Here is a 26026-nt window from a genome sequence, read left to right on the forward strand (position 1 = left end):
GGGGGAACGTCCCTTCAATTGCTGGCTCACGGCAATGGTGCAGGAAGGGCCTCCGATAGAAGGGAGTTGTTCTAAAGAGGCCCTCTGGTGGATATTGTGGTCTATCCGTCCACACTGACCGGACATTAAAATGGTCGTGAAATAAAATATATATATGGTGGCGTATATAATATGCGCACATTTGCGTACGATATATACAGTGAACACAGCGTATAATGATCGGTGTTAGCCTTTTTTGCCAATAAAACAGGTGTTAAGATGTTAAAACACCAAACATAAACATTTAGCAAGGATTCCTGCCTGTACAGCGTATATGTCATTCAGTCATTCAATATAACCATGAACTATCTTAACACTGCCCCACTGAGAGCTTTTGGGCCGTTCATAAATTACGTCACGCACCTGGGGGGGGGGGGGGGGGTCAGACATTTGTGACGATGTTTGACGAGGGGGGGGGGGTTGAGAAATGTGACGTCACATCAAAATGCGCAACTTTAAATAAATACAGAATTGTTATAACAACGCTAATTGGTATAACAACACATCAGAGTGCAGCGCCACATTAAATACGCGCTACAATGACAATATTTTAAAGCGATTTTAAGCATGTTTTATTTTCAAAATATAAATATGGTTTGGAGGGTGGAGGGCAGGGCTTTGTGACGTCATATTTCAGGGGGGGTCTGACTTTTTGCGACGCCGTGTGACGAGGGGGGGGGTCAAAAATCGTCCAAAATCGCTTGACGTCATTTATGGACGGCCCCTTTATGCAAACGATGCTTGCTGAAGGTATTTTGCAATCTGCAGCATGGGTGACATGAACCATTACACATACCGTAACCTAATCCGTATGATTGTCGAAAAATGACATTTGGTAAAACTAAAGTCAGTGTATGCTTATACCTAAACAATCTCAAAACCTTCAACTTTGGGCACTAAAAAAATTACATGGAACCCATGTAATGGAGGTGTTTATGGGTGCTGAATCCAAATATGGAATTGGACCTTCCATAACTCAGCTGTTCGGATACTTTCGTAAAGAGTGTGACACTGAAGTTAATAAACAACAGGCATAGCCTGCTTCCAGTTACTCCAGTAGCACCGCATTTGTCATCAGTCATGTTAAATGATGCTTTAGCCACTAAAATCAGGTATAGAAAATCAGCACATTGTTCGATAACACTGCCTTAAAATGAAATATATGTAATAGGCAAAGTTCGTGTAGCATGAAGGGTCATTGCCTGAAACGTCTCCTGTTATATATTTTTTATTTGAGGCAGTGGCATTGACGAATGTGTTTATTATTTGTGTTTGTGCAAATAATAAACACACGCCTTTCTTTAGTCAACCTGGCGGGGCAGTTTTTCAAATGTGTTGTCTAAGTTTATTCCTTCTATCGAAAGCTGATTTACTCAGCTGTGGCGATTACAGACTTCGGGCACGGCCAAAGACAAAACAGCCGGTGGGCGGGACGAGAGGGCAAGATGATCACTGGAGGAGAGGATGGAAAAGGTGAAAGGTAAACACCACATAGGGCTATGGGCTACTTTGGAGAAACAAAATAGATTAAGGTTTCGTTATTGGGCACCGTGCTTAAACTATTGAATTGCTTTTATTTTATACGCTTTGGTTCTTTCGGTAAAGTCACGTAGGTAGAAATAAAACAAAATAAATCACGACGTTTCGATAGCAACACAAGCCATCGTCTTCAGGTGAAAATCGCGATGTCTGCTGCGAGCTGAAGAGAAGCTGTTACCAGCAAGAGTTTATATAAGTTTTTGAGAACAAAGGTAGCCGCAGTAGTGTTAATGGGGTATTATAGTGTAAAGGTAATAAATAGCGTGACATGTTAAAGGAAATGAACTTAGATTAGCATGTTGGATTATAGTGCAAAGTTAATGAGCTTCCGTAGCGCATACCAGCTCAGATTAGCATGTAGGATTAGCATATGCATTTTGATGAGGGAAGCATGTAAAAGTTGATGAACAAATGAGCAAGTTAATGTCAGTCTATTTGTGACCAAGAATAGCGTGTTAAAGTTTATGAGAAAAGCATTTCAACGTCAATGAGCGAAGTTAATGAGAATATCATGTTAAAGTCAATGAGAGATGAGGTAAGGCCCACGGAGCTACACCGCTCTCTTTTCAGAAGCGACCTGGCCACAAATGATGGCTCAATGCAGTGGCTCAATCGTGTGGAAATTTGTAGCAGCCAAATGACTCTAAACGCGTGTCTCTAAATGTGGAGGGAAAAAAAACCGGAGGAACCGGAAAATAATCCACGCGACCGCGGAGAGCGCGAGAGAGACACGCAAGCTTCAAACATACAGGCGTCCCGGTCGGGATCGAACCCACAACCTTCACTGTATACCCGGCGAGGTAGTTAGCAACATCTACTCCACCGCGGTTTGACGCAAACAGGATGGACGTAATGTAACAGGCTCGCTTGAGGTCCGTCTGATATGGTACGTGCAAGGATGGTTTTCCATACGCGAACACGTTCGCTCATTGTGGTCCTCTGTGGATAATACGCGTTGGCTCTGTAGGCGCTACACACCCTGAACACGCAGTAAAAACCACGCGGTTTGTGGTCCCTGCTTGCGTGACCTCACACTCTTTGGAGAAAATCAGAACGAAGATTCCAAAATAGATTTCAAAAGGTTAAACAACCCTTACGCGCAACACGGAATGTGGCGGGGAGGGGAGGAGAAGGAGGACTTCATCCAGCGGTGGGTTGATAAAGGTCTGGAAATTGACAGCATGCGAGTATATTATTATTATTGCTGATAACTTCGTACAGGTTACAAAGAAATCACGAAGCCACGCGAGTCGCTTTTTACAGTACTGTTACTATTGTAACGACTAATAGGGTACACGCTGAGCTTGACTTGCCACCTCGGGGCCACGGTCGTTTAAATCCCGCGCGAATCCGCATCGCTTGTTCATATACTCGGGCGCTTCAAACAAAATGTGCACACTTATATGGGACTCTCGTTTTTAATGGAAAAAGAACGGATAATACACTGTAAACATGATAACAAATGTACGTTAATAGCTTCAAAAAGTCATAGTCTCCCACTTGTTCGCCATCATTGTCAACGCACGCCCTCCAGAGTCCTGGAATCACCACATTTCTCGTGGCACTGTTGCAAATCCTTCTCACAAGTGGTGGGAAGTGTGATGTGAACGGGCGCATCGTCCATCGGCGCGTTCCCGAACTACCACCGTCAGCCCCCGACGCGCCAGGAGGAGCATGGGGGGGGGGGGGTGGCTCACAAAAAAAAAACGATGCCGGGTTAAATTTTGACTTAAAACTTTCGTGACTGCGGGAATTCATATTCTTGGTTCTTTCGGTAAAGTCACGGTGATATAAAATAAAATAAAAATAATAACGGATAATAAAATTTAATGAAATAAAAAATGTCAAATGAAATAAAAAAAATAAATTGAAAATAATCAACGCAAAAAAACCCCCACGACGTTTCGATCGCAGCACAAGCGGTCTTCATCAGGCGGAGAGAGACCGCTTGTGTTGCGATCGAAACGTCGTGGGTTTTTTTTTGCGTTGATTATTTTCAATTTATTATTTTTAATTTATTAAATGTTATAATCTGATATTTTTTATGTCATCTTCTATCAACGTGACTTTACCGAAAGAACCAAGAACAAAAAAAACGATCCCGGGGCCATCGATCGCCGGCCACGTGCCGCGACGTGGCACTGCTGTTTCGCCGCCTCTGGCGTCGGGACGCCGCACCCAGCCGTCTGCCTCCCGTGGGAACCCGACTGGCGAAGCTGCCAGCGTGCCCTGACAGGCAGCGGTGGAGGTGGTGGGTGCGCAGGGGGAGGTCTGCGCAATGCAATCGCCGACAGTCAAATGTCACCGCTGCCACCGCCACCACCACCATCATCACCACCACCACCAACAACAACAACGTAGTCCAAGCCACACTGAGCAAGGTCCATGTGTTATAGTGAGCAGCTTCAGTGGTGGTACAGCTCGAGACTTGGCACCAACTCTTCTAAGACGGACAGGTATAATTTAACAACAACAACAACAATAAATTCAACTTGTAGCGCGCCGCGCGCTATTCACTCGCTCTCGGAGAGACAGGAGAGACGGAGCGGCTGAGAGGCGAGAGGAAGAGCCACAGATAAACAGGGGGGAGGCAGCCACGCAGTGAGTCGGCGTTAACAATTACGCAAGCTCTGCGGTCCTCTATGTGCGAAGGTGTTACTGGCCATATAAATGGGTGTTTTACATGTAGGAGGCAACCGGAGCACGCAGATGAATCCCAACGCAGGCGAGGGGGAAACGCTCTATCCTGCACAGACGGAACACGTGTGTTTTTTTTCTGCACTGCCCTCTGGCGGGCCAGGTTATTGCACCCCAGTACCCTGCGGGAAGAGAGTTTCTCAACATTTTGTGAGATCCATCCACCGACCCGTCGCCTCCGCGGTGCGGGAACACAGGAGTGCATCGCCCACCACCGCCCAGCCACGTGCTGATGTACTCCTGTACTCTGCTGCCGCCTTGGTGCATCGGTCAGCGCACTGAGCGGAGGTGCTGTTAGCGAGTAGCACGGCTGCCTTTACCTCCCCCAGTGGCGATGTTTAGGGGCCGTCCTTAAATGACGTGACGCACCTGGCGGGGGCGGGAGGGGGTCAGACATTTGTGACGATGTGTAACGAGGGGGGGGGGGGCGAGGTGACGTCACATCATGGAAAAATTTGAAACTGACGCCATCCAGACTGCCACTCTATGCCGGACCTTATGGAAGAGGTACGTGGATGACACTTTTGTCATCTGGCCACATGGCCGGCATGCTCTAGACCAATTCCTCGACCACATCAATTCCACACACCCAGCCATCAGATTTACCATGGAGGTCGAAAAAGATGGCAAGTTACCCTTTTTGGACGTCTTAAATGAGCCACTCTGTCTACAGGAAAGCTACCCATACGGATGCTTACTTAAAACCGGATTCCTACCAACATCCATCCCAGAAGAATTCCCTCATCAAAACTCTATACCATAGAGCCCAATGCATTTCCGACCAGGAACACATTGCCAGTGAACTCAAGCACATACACCAAGCTCTCAAGGTTAATGGTTACTCCGACTACACAATCCGCAAAGCCATCACTCCAGTCATGAAGAAGGATCCTCTTGAGGAGCCATTCAAAACCATCACCTTACCCTACATTGCGGGGGTCACAAAAATATCTCCAAAATCCTGAATAAACACAAGATCCAGGTCCGATTCAACACAGTACATAAAATCCCTGATCTGGTTCCGTCTATAAAAGATGTGGTCCCAGACATACAGTACCAGGGCGTTTGCAAACTAAGTTGCCTCTGTGGTAGCAACTACATTGGAGAAACCAAACTACATATCTCGGACCGCATCCGTGAACATAAAGCAGACTTGAAACACGGTAGGACGAACTCCTCAGCCGTGGCAGATCACTGTTATACAGTAATTCAGTGGGCTCGCATGACATTGACTTCTCCAAGACGGAGGTTCTCTGCAAGCCATCCGGCTACCATGAGAGATTCGTTCATGAAGCCATCCACATATACAAACACAAGACAATTTCAACCGAGAAGATGGATTCTGGCTTAGTAACCATTGGAAAGATTTCGATTTAAAGTTTTCGTGACTGCAACTCAGATGGCTGAGTACCCCCTCTACCCCCCCTCCCCCATACTGAAGGCTTAGCCCCCCTTTATGAATCCTGATAGTCAAGTCAAAAAAATGTTGGTTCAATATTTAACACCAGTTGCGGTTTTTTTTTCTTCTTAAAAGCCCTCCAGGTTCGGAAAATTTGGCAGAAGCAGATGCTGACGTCAACCATTCCGTGTAACCTTTGACGTTTTGTTGAGCGCTTCTGGTAACATTGACTGTGTCCTCTTCCCGCTGCCCCCCCCCCCCCCCCACAAACTCCCCTCCTTTTCAACAAGGTCACGCTTACAGGTCGATGTGCAGCGTCATTGATTGATCCACCATGGACTGAGTGTTAGAGTGGAAGATGGCAGCCCGCGCCGCCCACTCTGTTAAGTGAGAAATGACGACGAATGCCATCGACGTGGCGACCGAACGTCGACCATCGATCTCCCGGTCTCCGGAGCAGCAACAACAACAACAACACAAGCCACACTAACGGCCCTCTTCAGGGACAAAACAACGCGCCAGACGGGCCCTGGGACAAAGATCCTCCAGATGAACATTGAGGGACTCTCGTGGCCCAAGTGTCTGGGCTTCACCACCTGAATGTGAAATTGTAGTTTTTGCTCTGCGTCTACATCAGCCATACGAAAAAATAAGAAAACGTATTCTTTGGGTCTTTCGGTAAAGTCACGTATATACGGGGGGGGCTCTATTTTCCTCCTGATGACGATCGCTTGTGTTGTGATCGAAACGTCGTAGTTTTTGGTTTATTTTATTTTTTATTAATTTGAACCTATCTACGTGGTGACTTTACCGAAAGACCCAAAGGATATGAATTCCTGCAGTCACGAAAGCTTTAAGTCAAAAGGAGACGACTACCTAGTGACGAGTGGAGATAAACAACACGAACCAAGATCATTGCGACGGAACGAATCGAAATGGGGCCCCGAATTTGGCTAAAACGAAACGGCGCACGGAAACGCACTGCGAGTTCGTGCTCACCGCATTCATCCTCTTGAGTGTCTACAATTGTGGAATTAAAAGCTTTTTTTTCCCCTTCACGAGCCAGCGCCCCAAGGCATGGTTCTGAGCCAGCATCTCCGACTCTTTGACATGTTCAATTTAGAGTCCTGGCACACACGAGTGTAAAATAAACTTTCTCGTTTTTTTATGCAGTAGTGACGTAAGATATTTTTTTTATATATAGTTCCAGGCCAGATGGATGGACAATTGTCAGACTAACGCTTGCGATTGGTGTCGATGTTTTTAACTCAATTTCACATATGCTAATAAGTGGTGGGAATAACACTCCGGATAAGCGGAAGCACTCTTCTAAGTTTTAACAGGGCAGCATTACCGGATTAATGAGTTCAAGGACATTATACCCGGCGCAGTTCATGATCAGCGTGATAGCGACCATGATTCGTGATCTCGCATTTACCACTAATTTGTGCCTCTAAAATAGATTGCGATGGATTACATTCCTTAATTTCCCTTTTATATATGTATGGGTTTTTTTGTTTCATGTTTCAGACAAATATTACTTGAGACACAATATCGTCACGTCTATTACATGTTTGCGACAGCGTCTTGAGATGTGGTTAACACGTACAGTGCTCGTGCAGATAGATAACGCTGCAGGCTTCATGAGTGTCACGCGAGTGACCACACCATTTTTTTGTGGAGGGGGAAGGGGGACGAAGCGTGCACGTTGATGGGGCTACTGAAATATAAAAAAATATATAAATATTCACGTGTGTGGGCGCGTGTAAAAGTGAGTGGTTATCGCATGCCAGGGCGTGGTGGTGGTGGAGTGGCTTCGAGTGCTACGAACTCGGCGGCTCCAGAAGGGGTTCGAATCCCAGGCAGGGCTCACAAGATTATTATTTTTTTAAAAGTTCCGCACTTCTTTTTTGCCGAGGGTCACCCAACCTGGCGTGGTGTGTGAACACAGGCACAAGGCAAGAATAAGTATTTGGTCAGCGCGTGGTGGTGCTGGCCACCACCTCGTGTGCCGTTCCGGCCTTCGTTAGATGCCCTCTAAAAGTACTTGGGCCCCACCAGCCTCTATAGGCTACACGTGGAATCTGTATTACGCACATTAAACAATGTACAGTAATATAATGGTGGTGAATTTCTAAACGCTGTGGCAGAATAAAGCTCAATCAGGGACTGAGAGTTTTTAAACATGGGCAAAAAAACAACTCCGTCACCCATACCTCTGGAAGTCAATGGCAATCTATCCTTGCATGTGACATTTGTAATCGTATGTTGAACTTCATTCGCAACGTACGTAGCTAACCGTGCTAATCAGAGATGCCGGGGAAGGACAACAACATGAACACAAAAAGCAGAACTAAAGCAACTAGTATTTTATTTAGAAATGGATGTTCAATCTATGAATGAGTTTTCAATCTAGAATGAGTTTTCAATCTATGAATGAGTTTTAAATCTATAAATTCATTTTCAATCAATGAATGAGTTTTCAATCTACGATTGCGTTTTCAATCTATGAGTTTTCAATCATTCAATTAGTTTTCAATCTATGAATGAGTTTTCAATCTATTAATGAGTTTTAAGTCTAGAATGAGTTTTCAATCTGTTATGAGTTTTCAATAATTCAATTAGTTTTCAATCTACGAATGGGTTTTCAATCTATGAATGGGTTTTCAATCTACGAATGAGTTTTCAAACTAGATAATTAAAAAAGTGCACACAGCACCAGTGCCTTTCGTAACATCTATCGGATGGAAGAGCGTTCCCGACGGCCGCAGAGGAGCATCAGTGAAAAACACGCGACGTGCAAATGACCGTCGCCGCTCGATGTTTTAGCGCATACGGCGACATCCATGCCACGGTTGATAATCTCGCTAGGTGAGCACAGAAAATCAGACTCAGATTTCTTCCCGGTCCCCCCCACCCGCCCGATCTCATGTATGGTTTGGTTTTTTTTCGGGAGGGAGGGAAGGGGGGGGGGCAATTTATTAATTCATTTAGCTCACCGGGAGCGCTGACAACATGCACTGGTTTCAAACCGGTCGGACCAGCAAAAAAAAAACGCGGTGGAAATCCCCTTCGCAGTCGCCAATCGACTTCTGGAAACAAAACGCCTGCCACAAGCGGGCCCCCCCCCCTCCATCACCGCCAACCCCACACCTACTGTATACGCGTAAGGTGCGTGTACCCACGAAGCCAAGGCACTATGAAAACTCCATTAGCTTGGCACGCAAATGTATTATCATCTTACGTCCCGGAAGGAAATCCAGTTTTGAGATGTTGTACTGCGGTCACCGTGGGATGTCGTGGGCGTGCAGACACTCCTGCCCCCCCCCGCCCCCCAATGTTGTATTATATATTACAAACATCATTGAGAGACCTCACGAAATGTTGGGCCAAAATCATGGCATTTTTTTTCTCTCTCCTTTCATCAAAGTGACCACTGCTGATTAGGGGCCATCCATTTAGCACGTACGCATGGAGGGGGTTAACCCAAATGCGTACGCTTGCGTATGGGGAGGGGGTCTACTGACAATGTACGAACGCATAGGAAACGGGGGGGGGGGGGTGAGGCCTCGATAATAATTTGTCTACATTGGCCTTCAAATGAGTTACATAGTCCGGCGGTGGACTATCTTTTTGCGTAAACACGTGAATATTATTCATCCTTGATCGTTTCTGCGTGGATTAAATATCGGCCGTTCTATAGGATTCGGGGGGGCAGGGGTGGGTGCGTCAGGCTGTACGTACGCAGGTGGGAGGGGGGGTAAAAAGTTCGCGTGCGTACAGGGGGGGGGGAGTGGGTCAAGTTTTGACAGATTTTTGCGTACCTACTAAATGGATGGCCCCTTACAGAACGTTGAAGTATGTACGTACAAAGCGGGGCGAGAGAACAGTCGTCTCAGTAGGTACTTTGTCAGTACCCGGTGGTCCACGTCGATGGAGTATAATTATAGTGCAGTGGAACTCCCATTTTTTTGCGTGACGTCTGTTGTAAATTACCCAAAAGCCACCTCGGGATTCCAACGGTGTTGGCCGCGTGCGGCTTGGGGCTGCCGCAGCGCTGTCGCGATAGGCGTGCGGGTCGTGCCACGTGCCAGCTGGCGTTTCGTGCAAATACTCCCGACGGTGTGACTTCGATATCTCGCGTTGCAACGGCTCTGTTACGCAGCCAGTCGTCATCTGAGTCAAACAAACAAATAACAATTGTGTGAAACTGCATTGGCCGTGGTGCACAAGCACGTCTCGCATTCGTTGTTTTAGGCCATGGCCCTTCATAGATAGTCAAGGATATACAAGGCTGACTTGATGATGGCGACCCACAACGTGGAAACCAGTCCATACATATATATTTTTTTGCTTGCGAAAATGTTGCTGGTTACCTTCGGTCTGGAAGGGCAATGGGTTGATGGACTAAAATATATTTTAAACTACGTATGCGGAGATAGGGGAGGGAAACTGATTTATTAATGTGATAAACCAAACTCTCAGAGAAAATGTCATCATCTGAGCCCAGGCTGCAATGAATATACATTTAAGCTACTCTGCCGGATTGTTTGTCAGGAAGGCACAGGTTCAACCATTATACCAGTCTGCACAATGAAGTGATTGACTGTACCGTGGCTTGGCAAGGACAAAAAAAACCCTTGAAGAACATTGGGCAAAGGGCCAATGATGTCACAGATCGTACCGCAATGAGATACGCAGATCCGATGTCTGTAACCGGTTCCACTTTGGGAAACCTTTTCACCACTGTGTCGATTGGTGGAGAGCACATTCCTAATTAAGTTCTTAGAAGCATGATAACTGGATAAGTAATGGACGTACAAATGTAACCTGAAATTCGTTTTTCAAGTATACCACTGAAAACAGTGTCATTTGAATTAAAATCGATTAACTTAAATTCCATGGGCAAGTGTAAGTGTTGGCTCAGTAGCAATCTATAACAATGCAGTCATAATAATTTACAGAATTATTTTTCCCGCACCTCCGATTAGCACGTTTGGCTTCGTATGGTGTGCGAAAGAAGTTAAACGTACAGGTGCATACTTACATACAAACGATTTCACTGCTGGGCGAAGGCATCCCCACACAATATTGTAATGCGGGGGTTTATTTGACCACGCTTCAAACACGTTGGCCAGCGCGGGTCGGTAAGGGGCCATCCATTTAGTACGTACGCGTGGAGGGGGGGGGGGTAACCCAAATGCGTACGCTTGTGTATGGGAAGGGGGTCTACTGACAATGTACGAACGCATAGGAAACGGGGGGGGGGTGGTGAAGCCTCGATAATAATTTGTCTACATTGGCCTTCAAATGAGCCACTGTTCAGTTTCTTCAGCTGTCAGACAACAAGTCCTACCGGGAGAAGTGGGACTGGGAGAGGTGTCACTTGTGTGCCACCGTGCCTCTGACTGCGAGCTCTCACGCAGCTCAGCAAAATAAGCGGCCAAGGTAAGCAAACTTTATTATTTAATGCAGCTGGCGGTGGACTATCTGTTTGCTTAAACACGTTAATATTATTAATATCCTTGATCGTTTCTGCGTGGATTCAATATCGGCCGTTCTCTAGGATTCGGTGGGGTGGGGGTAAAAAGTACGCGTGTGTACAGGGAGGGGGGGGGGTGAGGGGTCAAGTTTTGACAGATTTTTGCGTACGGACTAAATGGATGGCTCCTAGAGGTTTGGCGCATCAACAGGGTTCTGATGCCATGGTCGGATATCGAACCTGGGTCACGGGGAAGAGTACAGTGCATGAACCTGCGTCACCACCGAGCCCCGAGTTCGTAATGATACAACCGTATTTGCCTCGAACTCACTCTTGCAAGGGGTTCGAGTTGAAATCGCTGTCGGCAGGTGCACTCAGACCATCATGCGTCGAGGGGTTTTATTAAAAAAAAAGAATACCGCTTGTGAGAAGTCAACCATGGTCGGGTTATATGAAATGACCGTGTGGCCCATGACATGAGAATGTGGAACTCTCCTCCACTTGGCTCAGCATCGTCCCAAAGCTCCATCTGAGCATCGAGACACTTTTGGCCGTTTTGGCGGTCTTACGCGAAGAACGTTACCGCCCAGAGGTAAAGGTCGTCACCGAGATGGCTCGGTGTTAACCATCGAGTTGATTCGCAGATTTGCATTCTGCGCGGCAATTAACGGGGGAAGAAAAATCGCGCGCACGCACGCATTGTGTACAGCGTTTCAGCATGCGCAAGTAAGTGCAGGCGCCACGGTGGAGAGATGTTAACTACCTCGCCCGGTATACAGGATGGTTCGTGGGTTCTATCCCGGCCCTTGACGCCTGTATATTTGGAGCTTGCACGTTCTCCCCGTGGTCGCGTGGATTTTTTTCCCGGGTCCCTCCACATTTATAAACATGCGATTAGAGTATTTGCCTGCTAGAAATGTCCACGTGATAAGCCACTTCGTTGAGCTATCATTTGTGATAGCCATGTAGCTTTTGAAAAAGAGCTACATAGCTCAGTGGGCCTTACCTGGTAAAATAAAATAAAAAAATGTTTCGTTTTTGTCTTTCGTGCTTTCCAGGTCGAGCTCTCTCCTTCATGTGCACAAGAGCAAAACGGCCCTGACGCTCAACTCTCAATTTCCCTATTTTTCTTTTTTTGCATTTTGTCGAGCCCGCTAAAGTGATTGCAGATAGTTTGTCAATCAAATGACTTGCCGATGAGAATTTGAAAGTGGGGGGGGGGGCTGAGACTTTCACAGGGGGTGCTCAGCTCCCTCCACCCCTCCAATCCCCCCACCCCACCGCCCCAATGTCGGCTGGGAGTTTGCCTCAATTACCCACTCGTCTTCCACGCCGGCTTTAATAGGCGCTCGCTAACATAACTCACCCCGACAGTTGATGAGCCTTAAAGGAACGCCGCGGTGAGAGTGACAATTTTAACCCGACTGCAGTCCGTAAGGAATCGATTGTTCATCGTTATCGATTTATTATACTCACAAATAGACCCCTAGACTAACAGATAGAGCTACAGACGAGCACAGAGACCCACAGACACGCGCATATACCCACATACACGCTCAGAGACTCATAGACACACCCAGACACCCACGGACAAACACAGATACCCATAGACACGCACAGACACGCGCAGAGACCCACAGACAAGGGCAGAGAACCACAGAGACGCACAGAGGTCCACAGACACGCACAGAGACCCACACACGGATCATCCCCCTCCTCAGGTCTAATGTAGGGTCCAGATCTAGTGGGGTCGGGGGGTGGAATAATTGATGAGTTCCTCCAGTAATTTCTTCTCATTTCCAGCCCTGCGTGAAGCCACAACCTAAACACACGTGTATCAGAGGGATTCGTATACTGCACGTTTACATATATATATATAAAATGCGTAGTGTCGTGAGTGAACGGTTGGGTCTTCTACGTGAGCGATTGTTATCGCATCGGAGACCATTCTGACAGCCGCATGCCGACGTCGCGCGCCTCTGTTTGAATCCGAAATTTTTGTTTTGTTTCACACTCAAGGGGGGTCACGGCTGCCGAACACCACCATCGCACACACAGGGGTCAGTTGCAAAGAGAGCTAGATCTTGCGCTGGGCTTTCTGCGCTCACATCGTGACGCTGGGCTTGTTGTAAAGCATGGACGAATCCAAAAGTCTATTGGACGAATTGTCACCCAAACAATGGCAGATGCGCGTAACAACAGCTGATGAACAAATGGAAAACACGCTCTTCAGTAGTAGTGCGACTGTGGACATCCAGAACAGAACCCTACAATGCCCGATCCACAAGTACGAAGGAGAGAGACATCGTCGCAGCGCTACAGCTCCAATGCTCCTGACGCGGAAACTTAAATGCGGAGCTTTCAAAGAAGATGCACAGTGAGACATCAAAGACAAATCTCGGCCTTGTGATTGCGTCCACGCAACGCATGTTATGGGCCGTATAGTTAAACCACTTCCCTCTCTTGCCCTCTCGTCCCGACTAGCAAACCTCGACATTGGCATTCAGTTCCTCGACGTGTCGCTCTCCATCTTATGCAATAATAGAACAGTGTGTGGTGAAGGCCAGCAGGCACCATTATATTTGGCCTTGTCGGTGTCATCATCAATACACCGCTGTGGTCTATAGAGTCCAATAACACCCCTACACACACACACGGAGTGTCCCTATACGTGTACACACACACACGGAGTGTCCCACTACGTGTACACACACACACGGAGTGTCCCTCTACGTGTACACACACACACACGGAGTGTTCCTATACGTGTACACACACGGAGTGTCTCTATACGTGTACACACACACACGGAGTGTTCCTATACGTGTACACACACACACACGGAGTGTCCCTCTACGTGTACACACACACACGGAGTGTCCTTATACGTGTACACACACACACACGGAGTGTCTCTATACGTGTACACACACACACACGGAGTGTCCCTATACGTGTACACACACACACGGAGTGTCCCTATACGTGTACACACACACGGAGTGTCCCTATACATGTACACACACACACGGGGTGTCTCTCTACGTGTACACACACACACACACGGAGTGTCTCTCTACGTGTACACACACACACGGAGTGTCCCTCTACGTGTACACACACACACGGAGTGTCTCTATACGTGTACACACACACACACGGAGTGTCCCTATACGTGTACACACACACACGGAGTGTCTCTATACGTGTACACACACACACACGGAGTGTCCCTATAAGTGTACACACACACGGAGTGTCCCACTACGTGTACACACACACACGGAGTGTCCCTATACGTGTACACACACACGGAGTGTCCCTCTACGTGTACACACACACACACACACGGAGTGTTCCTCTCCGTGTACACACACACACGGAGTGTTCCTATACGTGTACACACACACACGGAGTGTCCCTATACGTGTACACACACACACGGAGTGTCTCTATACGTGTACACACACACACGGAGTGAGTGTCTCTATACGTGTACACACACACACACGGAGTGAGTGTCTCTATACGTGTACACACACACGGAGTGTCTCTCTACGTGTACACACACACAGAGTGTCCCTATACGTGTACACACACACGGAGTGTCTCTCTACGTGTACACACACACACGGAGTGTCCCTATACGTGTACACACACACACGGAGTGAGTGTCTCTATACGTGTACACACACACGGAGTGTCCCTATACGTGTACACACACACGGAGTGTCCCTATACGTGTACACACACACGGAGTGTTCCTCTCCGTGTACACACACACACGGAGTGTCCCTATACGTGTACACACACACACGGAGTGTCTCTCTACGTGTACACACACACACGGAGTGTCTCTATACGTGTACACACACACGGAGTGTCTCTATACGTGTACACACACACACGGAGTGTCCCTATACGTGTACACACATACACACACACGGAGTGTCTCTATACGTGTACACACACACACGGAGTGTCCCTATACGTGTACACACATACACACATACGGAGTGTCCCTCTACGTGCACACACACACACGGAGTGTCCCTATACGTGTACACACACACACACGGAGTGTCTCTATACGTGTACACACACACACGGAGTGTCCCTATACGTGTACACACACACACGGAGTGTCCCTATACGTGTACACACACACGGAGTGTCCCTATACATGTACACACACACACGGGGTGTCTCTCTACGTGTACACACACACACACACGGAGTGTCTCTCTACGTGTACACACACACACGGAGTGTCCCTCTACGTGTACACACACACACGGAGTGTCTCTATACGTGTACACACACACACACGGAGTGTCCCTATACGTGTACACACACACACGGAGTGTCTCTATACGTGTACACACACACACACGGAGTGTCCCTATAAGTGTACACACACACGGAGTGTCCCACTACGTGTACACACACACACGGAGTGTCCCTATACGTGTACACACACACGGAGTGTCCCTCTACGTGTACACACACACACACACACGGAGTGTTCCTCTCCGTGTACACACACACACGGAGTGTTCCTATACGTGTACACACACACACGGAGTGTCCCTATACGTGTACACACACACACGGAGTGTCTCTATACGTGTACACACACACACGGAGTGAGTGTCTCTATACGTGTACACACACACACACGGAGTGAGTGTCTCTATACGTGTACACACACACGGAGTGTCTCTCTACGTGTACACACACACAGAGTGTCCCTATACGTGTACACACACACGGAGTGTCTCTCTACGTGTACACACACACACGGAGTGTCCCTATACGTGTACACACACACACGGAGTGAGTGTCTCTATACGTGTACACACACACGGAGTGTCCCTATACGTGTACACACACACGGAGTGTCCCTATACGTGTACACACACACGGAGTGTTCCTCTCCGTGTACACACACACACGGAGTGTCCCTATACGTGTACACACACACACGGAGTGTCTCTCTACGTGTACACACACACACGGAGTGTCTCTATACGTGTACACACACACGGAGTGTCTCTATACGTGTACACACACACACGGAGTGTCCCTATACGTGTACACACATACACACACACGGAGTGTCTCTATACGTGTACACACACACACGGAGTGTCCCTATACGTGTACACACATACACACATACGGAGTGTCCCTCTACGTGCACACACACACACGGAGTGTCCCTATACGTGTACACACACACGGAGTGAGTGTCTCTATACGTGTACACACACACGGAGTGTCTCTATACGTGTACACACACACGGAGTGTCCCTATACGTGTACACACACACGGAGTGTCTCTCTACGTGTACACACACACACGGAGTGTCCCTATACGTGTACACACACACACACGGAGTGTCTCTATACGTGCACACACACACGGAGTGTCTCTCTACGTGTACACACACACACACGGAGTGTCCCTATACGTGTACACACACACAGTGTCTCTATACGTGTACACACACACACGGAGTGTCTCTACGTGTACACACACACACGGAGTGTCTCTATACGTGTACACACACACACACGGAGTGTCTCTATACGTGTACACACACACACACGGAGTGTCCCTATACGTGTACACACACACACGAAGTGTCCCTATACGTGTACACACACACACGGAGTGTCCCTATACGTGTACACACACACACGGAGTGTCTCTATACGTGTACACACACACACACGGAGTGTCCCTCTACGTGTACACACACACACGGAGTGTCCCTATACGTGTACACACACACGGAGTGTCTCTCTACGTATACACACACACGGAGTGTCTCTCTACGTGTACACACACACACGGAGTGTCCCTATACGTGTACACACACACACGGAGTGTCTCTATACGTGTACACACACACACGGAGTGTCTCTATACGTGTACACACACACACACACGGAGTGTCCCTATACGTGTACACACACACACGGAGTGTCTCTATACGTGTACACACACACACGGAGTGTCCTTATACGTGTACACACACACACGGAGTGTCCCTCTACGTGTACACACACACACGGAGTGTCTCTCTACGTGTACACACACACGGAGTGTCTCTCTACGTGTACACACACACACGGAGTGTCTCTCTACGTGTACACACACACACGGAGTGTCTCTCTACGTGTACACACACATACACGGAGTGTCCCTATACGTGTACACACACACACGGAGTGTCCCTCTACGTGTACACACACACACACGGAGTGTATCTCTACGTGTACACACACACACGGAGTGTCCCTATACGTGTACACACACACACGGAGTGTCTCTATACGTGTACACACACACACGGAGTGTCCTTATACGTGTACACACACACACGGAGTGTCCCTATACGTGTACACACACACACGGAGTGTCCCTATACGTGTACACACACACACGGAGTGTCCCTATACGTGTACACACACACACGGAGTGTCCCTATACGTGTACACACACACACACGGAGTGTCCCCTTACACACCGTAGACCAAAGACAGCAGACTTATGCATACCGTCTTTTTTTTACAAGTCTGCATGCCTTAGTGCCGTATTTTCCACATTTTTTTACAAAAATTAAGGCAACGCAGAAAGCTGGGGGTGCTGGACAAACAGCGGTAATTCCAGACGGTTTTTGTTCCGAGTTCTCAGCAAGGGTCGCAGGTATTGAAGTCCTTTCCACACTTTCATCGCCGCTGTAATAATATAAAACAAGGGTCTGATCTCCCACCCAACGTACACATTCCACATTTATCTGACGCCTAGGGAATCATAACAATACTATCTACGTTTTGTTTATTGTCTTTTAGCAACGGGCCCCATTAATGACAATGAAGAATCGGTGGCGCTATTTGCGTTCACGACGGGGTTCCCTGCGCAGTGTAATCGTTGCGACAATTACCCAGCGCCCTGTGCACGCCGTAATCCCGTCATGGGAGATTGTTTGACCATACTTCACCATGCTGGTCAATGTGGGTGGGTGAAGTCGGAGGGGCGGGGGCGGGAAAACCCAGGACATGTTCGGCCATGACTCGGAGCCGACGCTTGCTCGGAATCAGAATCAGACCCCCCTGGGTTTGTAGCGCAGGGCGCTAACCATTGCGCCACCGCTCCGCGTACGCAACGCGTCACGATGATCTATCAATGTCAAAAATACAGAGAACATTGCCTCGAGCAAATTCGGTTGACTGTCTGGAAATAATAGAAAAGATGTTGCCGATTTTTTTGGCACGGTGAGACTTCTGAGTTAAGCGGGCGGCGACGCGGGCCCGGCGGTCGCGCGTTTGCAGAGGTTCGTGGTTCGAACGTCAGTGGCCACCCCGATTAATACTGCGGTTAGTTGTTTTTTGTCTTTTTTTAACCCACAACAAAACGCGCCGCCGGCCGCTTTCGCGGTGGACGTCCAAGATCCCGTGATCTCACCCGCGACGAATCGTGTGCTGGCGTCTCGCAAGTCCACCTTTTCGAAAGATTACCTGCAAATGACTCCACTGGGATCACTGCGAGAACCGAGAGCCGAGCGGAGTTCACAAGAACTCACGAAACAAACACCTCGCTTGCGAAAGACCCAACGCACAAGAGCCCTGGTGCGGTCTTCCACGAAGCTCACGGTCTACCCCAAACCGCATCCACTGCAACAAACCATGGCTGATGCGGATACCTGATGCACAAATGGGAACGAATGTAAAACTCTGCAGTTACTGGTGCGACTGTGGGCATCCAGAACGGAGCGCACGACGTGTAGCGACGCAATGGCCCGGTCCGCAAGCACGAAGGAGACGCCACGGCGATGATCACAACTCCGCTGCATCTGACGCGGTCGCCCGGCTCGACCACACCGATGTGAGCGATGCAGGTGTTGCTGCGCCAACTACGTCGGCCGCACGAAAGAAGAAGTAGAAGACTGAAAACTCGGCAGGACCCCTCCTGAAAAAAATGTTGTCCGCGGGCACCTATGATAGCGAGCGTGAACCTCGTCCTGTGGCGTGGAGACACATAGAGAGAGAGAGAGAGCTACCTGTTGTCTCTACAGTTGTTTTTTTGTGATTGGACGCCCAAGCACTAGGGTCTCACCTCAGAGTGAGTCAGTTGAGGCAAACCCAGGCCAGGAACCCATCAAACGCAATACATGGACAGTCCCGTTCTCCTATAGCGCTGTAGTTGAAGTTCCCAAAGAACACCGCGTTATGGAAAAAATTCGCGTTTTAATACTGTAAACAATTACAGGGTAAAGCACAGTCCGCGATAACACGGCGAGATGCGTACGCGGGCTGAACAAAGACCGAGGCGCGTGGGTAGCATCTCGAAGCATCCAGCAGCATCCCACTCTGTACAACCGCGTGCTCCGACTCGCGCGGCCCAAGTTCCGCTCACTCAGTCGCCGCATATCCAATTCGCGTTATGACAGGAGAACGGACTGCGCTGCGCACACGAATATGCGAGCTTAAACAAGCAATGCCAATCGACGCAGCATCGCGAAGCACTACTACTGCGGGAAATACACCACGGGCACGGGGCGGTGAGCGCGCTGCACTGCGAACCCTGCCGACCCTGAGGTTTAATAAGACAGCCCCAGATAGGATCAGTGGGGAGGTGGAATGTGGCCTGGCTCTGAAGCACCGCTCCCCACCCCCCCCACCACCACCACTCCTCCTCCTCTATGTGCAACCCGCAGTGTCCTGCACGGTCAATTGCGGTCGAAGAAGCCAACTCGAACGACGGGACACGGGGAAGGAAGGCTGTAGTCCACCAGAGGTTTGGCCAGAGGGCTACGCGTTGCACGTTGAATGTGTGTGATTTGTATGCGCATGCCCGCGCGTGTGTGCGTGTTTGTGACGAGATGGAGTGATGTGGTACAGGAGGATGTGGAGCTGAGTGGACTTGCCGATGACTGGTACCAGCGGTGTCAAGATCGGCCTCTGTGGAGGAGGCTCATGAAAGACGCTACTGGGCACTTGGAGGCAGTCGCCCTCCAGCAACAACGGAGGACAGAGGAGCGACGCTCACAACAACGAGCGGAGCGCCGGGCAGCTAAAACAGAGCAGGTTGGCACAGTAGGGGACACAGGTGGTGCATCGGCCAGTAGTCATCTCAGTCAGTCGACCCGTGGCACCTGCTGGGTCTGCCCCGTGGCCTCCTGCCAGCGGGCGTTCGACACTTCACGTGGCCTCAACGTGCACCTAGCCTGGCACAAGCGCCATGGAGACGTCACCGCCACTTATTGTGTTGTGTGTTTGTAGGGGAGCGGTAGTGTAGTGGTTAGCGCGCTCCGAACCTGGTGACGCCAGTTCGATTGCCGCTCACGGCCAACACCAGTGACGATTATCTGAACCAGTCGTGGGCCTCCTCTAGGTCAACTCAGCCTCAAATTACTACCTGGTGCGTTGTGTAAAACATCGCGACGAGGGAGACAAAGGCGGCCGGGCGTGGTGTTGGCCACCCACTTCCTCGTGTGCCGTGCCGGCCTTCATAGGTTCTCGCTAACAGCACTCGCCCCAACAGTCTATTTAAGACTATACGGGGGATCTTTGTGTACTCCTGTGTGTATGGAGTGGAGTGGTTTGCAAACCACGCTCCAATCCCACGACTGTCACGTCTCGCACCAGCGGCAAATGGCATATGAACCAATCAAAAGCCTCCCCCTGGGTCAACTTAGCATAAATCAATAACACACGGGGTTGACAAGAGCAGCGTAACTTGTGATATATCCTGTTTAGTGTTCGGATGTACACGTGGATATATACATTATTATACTGCACTATGCAGTGGTGGGGTGATCTGCGCACGAGCCATATGTACCTAGCAACCTGAGTTCGATTCCCATCCACTGTGAACATCAGTAGCGAGTGATATCTAAACCGGCCCTTGGGCCTAGCCTCCGCCAACCTGCTCTGGATAGCGTGGCGATGTATAATTATACATTATTATTATTGTTGTTGTTAGAATTATCAATTATAATTATAATCAACCCCCCTCCCCAACAATTGACAAGGGCCTGCAAATTAAACACTCAACACACTCATCAATAACACTCTTCCTTCTGGGATATGAAGATGGGCCATTGCCCGAAACGTCGCCAATTATATATTGTTTTGATATTTTAAGGCCACGGTGTTGTTGGCCAGCTTGTTGTGGATTTTGTTTTTGTCAACGCAGCAACAGCAGCAGCAGCAGCGTCACCAAATACTTTGTTTAAATGAAACTCTGTATGTTGCACATCTCCCCTTTGTAAGTACATATAAGAACAAAGCCCTGTGATGTAATCATTGCAGCGACACAGGCAGTTGGTTTAATAAGGCGGCGTTAAACCATTAGGGGGGGGGGGGGAGGGTTAAGGGCTTGATGTATTTCTGCAATGATTATTATAGCAGCCGGGGGCCATTATCAACAGCCGCTCCATCCATTAGGCAGCCGCTGTAGTTCATGCGCTTTGTTTGCAGGGAGTGAGTGTTCGCTCTCTCTCTCTCTCCCCCTTTAGAGAACACGTATACTGGACACCGCCATCTACCTTACATCTGTGAAACAAAAAAGAGCTTTGTAGCTTATCGGACATCGGGAGCCACGCAGCCAACGGACACTTGGGTTTTCACGTCGGGTGGTGCGGCGATCGGGAAGCTTTGCGTGCGATGTACGCAAAAAATACAAAATGTTGTGCGAGGCTCGGGAGGAAGGAACCTCCCAGGAGCCTCCAGAATTCCCCACGGGAGGAAGTGGCTGTACGGGCGTGACACCACGCAACAGCCTTGTTTCAATGTATGTCTCGCCTTTCCACCACTCCGCACCACTACTCACACGTTGTGCATCCACCCCCACCCCGCACCTCAAAACAAGCCCGCTAATTTAAATGGTGTGCACGAATAAACAAAAAAAAACCATATATAATAATAATAAAAGCTACGAGTTTTCCAAAGATCGAAGAAAAGAAGCCTACGAGGAGGAAATCTAAGAGAGATGGGTTCAAGAATGAATAAACATCCATAATACAGGTTTTTTTTGGGGGTTAGCTCGCGTAAATATATAAAAGTGTCATTAAACCCGCCATCACCCGACAGCCAATTTGTAAGGTTTGTCACGTAAACAGAACATGCCAATTAGTTACTAGTACAGCACAACGGTGTATTGGAGAACAAAGCCACAAAAGACACTTTTATATATTTACGCGATCTAACCCAAAAATAACCCATATAATTGGATGACATTGGTCGCGAAAGCCCGCTACGTGTTAAAGTGAACAAACAGTGAAACGAACTGGGGTCACCGATGGTGCTGTTGTTAAAGGAAAATAAATCGAGTGGCAATGGGCAGCACGCGTCGTGAGCACAGCTGACGACAGCTGAGAGACAGAATCCACTCCGTGAGTGGAGACCGAGGGAGGACAGAGACAGAGTTCTGAGAGACAGAATCCACTCCGTGAGTGGAGACCGAGAGAGGACAGAGACAGAGTTCTGAGAGACAGAATCCTCTCCGTGAGTGGAGACCGAGGGAGGACAGAGACAGAGTTCTGAGAGACAGAATCCACTCCGTGAGTGGAGACCGAGAGAGGACAGAGACAGAGTTCTGAGAGACAGAATCCACTCCGTGAGTGGAGACCGAGGTAGGACAGAGACAGAGTTCTGAGAGACAGAATCCACTCCGTGAGTGGAGACCGAGGTAGGACAGAGACAGAGTTCTGAGAGACAGAATCCACTCCGTGAGTGGAGACCGAGAGAGGACAGAGACAGAGTTCTGAGAGACAGAATCCACTCCGTGAGTGGAGACCGAGAGAGGACAGAGACAGGATTCTGAGAGACAAAATCCACTCTGTGAGTGGAGACCGAGGTAGGACAGAGACAGAGTTCTGGGAGACAGAATCCACTCCGTAAGTGGAGACCGAGGGAGGACAGAGACAGAGTTCTGAGAGACAGAATCCACTCCGTGAGTGGAGACCGAGGTAGGACAGAGACAGAGTTCTGAGAGACAGAATCCACTCCGTGAGTGGAGACCGAGGTAGGACAGAGACAGAGTTCTGAGAGACAGAATCCACTCCGTGAGTGGAGACCGAGGTAGGACAGAGACAGAGTTCTGAGAGACAGAATCCACTCCGTGAGTGGAGACCGAGAGAGGAGGAGGAGGAAGGGGGAGCAGAGGAAGGCAGATAAAGGGAATGAAGTAGTTGAGACGACATCATGGAGTTCGAGAGGTCACTGCTGGATGGGAACAACTCAGCAAGGCAATGACTGTCGGAGAATCGAGTAGGGCCTTTACCCAGTAGAGAGAAGTTGCAGGCTGACACCAACAGCATTGAATAACATTCCAGTTTTAATAACAAATATGGTATTCACGTGCAACGTTACAAAACGGTGGTGGGAATTAAGCCAATGGAACATTTCCGATCGATTCAGTGGAAATTGAGGCGCTCTGCACCAAACTTGCAGTGCAGTACTCTCCACGCATTGTCTCCTGCACCACTTCGGGTCACCGTTAAAGCCACTGCTAAGCAGAGGGCACCCACGCCGGCAAAGCAAAGTTACTTGAGTAAAGACTTTTGACTTTTTAAAACAACTTTCATTGCCGCCAGCAGCAAAAGCACTGGAGGCGATTTCGATGTGAAATACACAAAGTCACCAGCAAACAAATGAAAATAAACGCTACAAATCCATGCGCTGCGGCGCTAAAAAGCCACCGACTTCGGCCTCCTTTCTCACGACCACGTTGCCGTACGACCCGGCCCAGACACGACCCTGTTGCACCAAGGGGCGTCGACCGAGACAGCCAACTACTGTCCGGCCGCGCAATGATCAGGCGAAGGCGGCGACGACGAGACGAGTCCACTCCCAGAACCGGCAGCCCAGAGCTCCCCGCTCTCCGCTGCTTTTATTCCCCTCGGCGCGGCTCGGCTCCCTATGAAGTCTACCGTGACCCTTGCCCCAGTTCCTCCGCCCTGCCGGCACACACACACCGTGTATATGCTCAACGGCGTGTGCGCTAAGTGTCCACCTGCAGTTGTAGCTCCTGTATAGCAGTCAGCTCTGTGTCGTTACACTTGGATGAGTGGCTCCGATTAGCGCGGTTGGCTACGTATGGTGGGAAAGACGTTCAACATAGTACAGATATGTAAAATGTCTCTTTAATCTTTAACACGCATGGCAGTGCTCGCCTTCACGGGTAAAATCAACATTCTTATGACTTGCGACAGTCTCTCCATCTGACGAGCACAATTATTTTCTGGCAGGGTGGGTCATATTTTTTACTTGACCCCTGGAGAGATGAATGCATATGAACTGAACCACCAGAAAGGATCTGAAATAATTTCAAGTCTGATCACAAGTTAAGTAATTCGCCACATGTTGCAACCTGCCCAGGTAAAGTTTCAACAAGAACATCTATTAGAAAAACTCGGAGTTCCATTTGTCCATTTGTCCATCAAATACATGATAAGAGCCTTTCAGAAGGCCTGAATAAAAACGTTACATAAAGTGGACCCTCCCAAATGTTTTTCTTTTATTTTGTAGGCATATATGCCTGCATACCGTACATACAATAGACTCAGTAGTATTTACTACACACCCTACATACAACAGAGTTAGTAGTATCTACTACACACCCACATACAATAAAGTCAGTAGTATCTACTACACACCCTACATACAATAGAGTCAGTAGCATCTACTACACACCCTACATATAAGAGTCAGTCATGGGGGGGGGGGGGGCGGTAGAGAAGTGGACATAAATGGGGATGACGGGCGAGGCACGGTGCGCCGAGAAGCCCTCTGTAGGAGGTAGAATTTCGGCGGCCGTACCTTATAGGCCGCCGAAATTCGAATATTTTAAAATGCCCTTCCACGTGCCATTATGCAGGTGTCTTTGGAAAACCGAAATTTGAAAATGAGAGTGAGAAGCAGCATTGTACCTGAAGAGGAGATTAGAACATTTTCAATCGGTGCACATGGTAGGCTTGTGGTATATGGATCACAAACTTGGACACTTACAGACGAAATGGGGAACGAAAAACATGTAAATTGCACGAAGCAGATGGAGATGCATGCTCGGGAGTGCACGAAGAGGCAAACAAAGGAAACAACGTGGATCAGGCAATAATTGCAAACGAGAGATACCATATTGACTTGAGAAAAATTTGCCAAAGGCAGTGCACATCACTCGAATGGATAATATAGAACATGGACAAGACAGGTGACATTATGGATGGCCAAAGGAGAGAGCGCGTCCAAGAGGTTGGATGTCCACTCTGCAGAGATGGAGCCATCAGTTCAAGTGCACGAGTGAGAAAGATTGTGGCATCGGAGGATCGTGAGAGGTGGTGGCACCTTGGGGAGGCCTTCATCCAGAAGTGGATTGACCATGGCCGACGATGATGATGCTGAGTACGTGTCCTCGTGGCTTGGTTTCAGCGTAATGAGGGCTCACCATGTATATGTATGTTGAACTTCTTTCACAGGGTACGTAGCCAACCTTGCTAATCGGATGTGCAGGTGCCAAAGGAGAGAGCGCGTCCAAGAGGTTGGATGTCCACTCTGTAGAGATGGAGCCACATGAGATCGGTTCATGTGCAGTGAGGAAGAGTGTGGCATCGCAGGACTGTGGGGGATGGTACGGTGTGGGAAGGCCTTCATCCAGCAGTAAATAGATAATGGCGGATGATTGTTGCGTAATGTGCGTTGTACATTTGTATGAGGCATAAAGGTGTGGCATTAGGTACAACATTTGTTTTAACAAATAGACATACGTACTGACACATTAAAGACTAGCCACAGGAGTGAGATTGTGACCACGCAACCCAAGCTAGGGACGACGTAGTGAACCACCGTAGTCTGCGCTC

The 26026-nt window shown here is 48.7% G+C and overlaps 2 long non-coding RNA genes across 2 annotated transcripts; both read left to right on the forward strand.

Moving 5' to 3' along the window:
- The first annotated feature begins 719 nt into the window (after window positions 1-719).
- On the forward strand, window positions 720-6841 carry LOC142930174 (uncharacterized). The gene is made up of 2 exons (XR_012946235.1): window positions 720-2464; window positions 5965-6841. It is a non-coding gene; the product is annotated as an uncharacterized LOC142930174 (long non-coding RNA).
- Window positions 6842-18531: 11690 nt separating this feature from the next.
- Window positions 18532-24667, forward strand: LOC142930175 (uncharacterized). The gene is made up of 2 exons (XR_012946236.1): window positions 18532-20252; window positions 21686-24667. It is a non-coding gene; the product is annotated as an uncharacterized LOC142930175 (long non-coding RNA).
- Window positions 24668-26026: the final 1359 nt, after the last annotated feature.

This window comes from Petromyzon marinus, chromosome 37, assembly GCF_048934315.1.
Source record: "Petromyzon marinus isolate PM22_M1 ecotype Great Lakes invasive population chromosome 37, UKy_Petmar_22M1.pri1.0, whole genome shotgun sequence".
Classification (NCBI taxonomy): Eukaryota; Metazoa; Chordata; class Hyperoartia; order Petromyzontiformes; family Petromyzontidae; genus Petromyzon; species Petromyzon marinus.